We start from the raw sequence: 3,909 nt of genomic DNA, 5'->3' as shown, positions 1-3,909 counted from the left end.
TTAGACTGTTTTGGGCACAACCAACAAAAGGTTCTTCATAATCTCAGTGCAATCCCACATATAAGACTCCACACCCTCTTAAGTAGATTAAGAGGGATTTACAGGCCCAGGATCATAGAATTGTAGAGTTGGAAGGAACCACAAGGGTTATCTTGTCCAACCCCCTGCAATGCAGGAACCTTTTTGCCCAACGCGGGGCTCAAACTCACAACCTTGAGATTAAGAGTATCATGCTCAACTGCCTGATCACCCATAGGCCTCACAAATGGGCAATATAATGGCAAATGCAATTAATTGCAAAAGAGTGTAAGGTGATGCATATTGAGGTCAAAAATATTAATTTCATGTACACCCTCATGGGTTTGGCTTGGAGGTGATGGACCAGGAGTGAGACCTTTGAGTCAGAGCAGTTAACTTGATGAAGATGTGTGGCAGCTGTAGAAAAGCTGGAAATCATTAGGAAAGTAAAATACAATGGCCAGTGTCATAATGTCCCTACCAAATCTACAGTGTGACCGCATTTAGAGTACTGTGTACCATTCTGGTTGCCTCACCTCCAAAAGGATGTTGTGGAGTTGGAAAAGGCTCAGAAAACAGTCGCCAAAATGTTCAAGGGGATGGAGCGACTCCCTTATGAAGAACGGTTGCAGCATTTGGGACTTTTTAGTTAAGAGGAAAGGCGAGTAAGAGGAGGAGACATGATAGCAGTTTATGAAATCATGCATGTCGTGGAGAAAGGGAATAGAGAAACGTTTCTCTCTCAACACCAGAACTCATGGACATCCAAGGAGGCTGAACGTTGGAAGATTTAGGGTGGGTAAAAGAAAGTCCTTCACACAGTGCATAGTCAAACTATGGAACTTTCTCCTTACAGGAAGCTAGGTGGCCACCAGTTTGGGACGGCTTTAAAAGAGGATTAGACAAATTCATGGAAGAAAAGGCTATGGCTACCAGCCATGACAGCTATGCTCTACCTCCACAGTTGGTCGCAGCAATGCTTCTGAATACCAGTTGATGGAAACCCTGGGAGGGAAGAGTGTCTTGTGCTCATGTTCTGCTCCCTGGTTTCCTGCAGGCATCTGGTTGGCCACTCTGAGAAGAGGATGCTAGACTAGATGAGCCACTGGCCTGTTCATGACTCAGTGGGGTTTTGAACTCTGGCTTAACTTGTAGTCTGGCCCTCTGTTGTTGAACTACTGCTCCCATCATCCCTTTCCTCTTCGCATCCTGGCTGAAGCTGATGGAAGCTGAAGTCCCAACAGCATCTGTAGGGACAGGAGTCTTCGTTGGTCAGGTACTTACCCTCACAACCTTTTCTGAAGAATGCCTACTGTGTCGTCGGTATGTGGGCTTAAGAGAGAAATGGAAGGGAAACTAAAAAAGCATAAACTACACAAGAAAGAATGAAAGGGCAGAGATAGAGAGGGGCGAGGGTTATTTTTTCCTTTAGTTTTTACTGAAGAAGGAGCCAAAAGAGCAGAATTGAACCGGCTGCTGGGATAAGCATAGAAGCAAGGGCTACCTGCAAAGGGAAGCATACTCTGTGGTTTAATAATAATAATAATAATAATAATAATAATAATAATTTTTATTTATATCTCGCCCTCCCCAGCCGAAGCCAGGCTCAGAGCGGCTAACATCAAATGTATAATACATTAACATAAAATCAGGCAATCAATTAAAATACATCCTCAAATCAGATCAGGATCAGAATAAAATCCAGTCAGATGGCAACCCACAGATTAGGGTTGGGGACCTTAAATGCTCACCAGGCCCAACTGTTTGTGCTGAACTTATATGGGCCTGTGAGAAAAATTGGGAGGCCACTTTCATGCAAGTTCTTATGAAAGGGGAGAGGGAGTCAGACTGAACCCCGACCAAAGGCTTGGCGGAACAGCTCCGTCTTGCAGGCCCTGCGGAAAGATGTCAAGTCCCGCAGGGTCCTAGTCTCTTGTGACAGAGCGTTCCACTAGATTGGAGCCACAGCCGAAAAAGCCCTGGCTCTAGTTGAGGCCAGCCTAACCTCTCTGTGGCCTGGGACCTTCAAGATGTTTTTATTTGAAGACTGTAAGTTCCTCTGTGGGACATACCAGGAAAGGCAGTCCCGTAGGTACGAGGGTCCTAGGCTGTATAGGGCTTTAAAGGTTAAAACCAGCACCTTAAACCTGATCCTGTACCCCACCGGGATCCAGTTCAGCTGGTATAGCACCGGGTGAATGTGATCTCGCAGCGAGGACCCTGTAAGGACACCCTCTGTCCCCGACCAGAGAGAAACGAGTGCAGCCATTGAAGGACTGTGCCCTGGATCCCCATGTCAGCAAGGCGGTGGTCCAGGAGTTCGTGATAGACCATGTCGAAAGCTGCTGACAGATCAAGAAGAATCAGCAGCCCCGACCCGCCTCGATCCAGCTGCCTACGGAGATCATCTGTTAGGTCGACCAGAGCCGTCTCGGTCCCATGACCAGCGCAGAAGCCAGACTGGAATGGATCCAGGGCTGATGTTTCATCCAGAAACCCACGAAGCTGTTCAGCAACCGCTCTCTCAATCACCTTACCCAGGAACGGAAGATTCGAAACCGGGTGGTAATTGGATAGATCTAAAGGATCTAATGATGTTTTCTTTAAGAGTGGGCACACCACTGCCTCCTTCAATTCCCCTGGGAATGTCCCGGTGCCAAGGGACAAATTGATGATATCCCCTAGGGGGGCCCGCACCTCGTCTGGACACGCTCTAATCAGCCAAGACGGGCACGGGTCAAGAGGACAGGTGGTGGGCTTTCCAGTTCAGAGGAGTCTGTCCACATTGGCTGGAGATATCTGGTCAAAGTGGTCCAATACAGGCCCCAAGGACAGTTGAGGGGCCTCCAGTTCCTTTATTGTATCCAAATTGGCAGGGAGGTCATGGCAGAGCAACAGGACCTTCTTCGCAAAAATGCTCGCAAATGCCTCACAGCTGTGTGTCAAATTATTATTTAAATTTGGTTTGGGATGGGCCTTTGCACCTAAGCATCTTCATTCGCCTAGTCCTAGAAAGGCTGTGGTACAGTATATGCTGTGGGTGCAAAAGGGTCCAGTTTCAGTGTCTGGCTTCTCCAAGAAGATAAAGCAATGTCCAGGATCTTGGGGAGCTGTCACACAATGAGTCAGACCACTGGGACTTCTGGCCAAATGCCACCCACAGTGACAGAATTTCAGAAAGGATTGCCACCCGAGTACAGTGATACCTCGAGTTACATATGCTTCAGGTTACATACGCTTCAGGTTACAGTCTTCGATAACCCAGAAATAGCACCTCGGGTTAAGAACTTTGCTTCAGGATGAGAACAGAAATCGTGCTCCGGTGGCACGGCGGCAGCAGGAGGCCCCATTAGCTAAAGTGGTGCTTCAGGTTAAGAACAGTTTCAGGTTAAGAACGGACCTCCGGAATGAATTAAGTACTTAACCTGAGGTACCACTGTACCTTCTCCAAAAGAGAGACCTGTGCCTCAGCATAATTTAAATCAGCCAATTAAATAACACTGAATTGATATTTGCCTTTTAAATGGATTAACCAATTAAATTTAAACGTGTGTATATTCTCAATAGAGCTTTGTTATTGAGATATTGAAATAAGTGTTAGTTAAATTGCAATTTCATCAATAAAATGTACAGTACCACTCATTGTTCAATGGAAAGGTGATCTTTGAATATGTGTACTAACTTCCTGTTCTGATAACAACACAGTCTGGTGGCTCGTGTGAAGGGGGTTCGCTTCAGAAAAGTACAAGGCTTTGTCAGCTAGAAAACAGCATTTCGCTTGACAGTAATTTACACTGATTTTCTCAAGTCTTCTGGGTGCCAAGCAAACATTTCGGGATAACTCACAAATTCTGGTTTCATATTCCTCATAACTGTTACTTTTATATCCTC

This window comes from Podarcis bocagei (assembly GCF_964188305.1).
Source record: "Podarcis bocagei genome assembly, chromosome: 8".
Lineage (NCBI taxonomy): Eukaryota > Metazoa > Chordata > Lepidosauria > Squamata > Lacertidae > Podarcis > Podarcis bocagei.
This window is presented reverse-complemented; position numbering follows the sequence as displayed.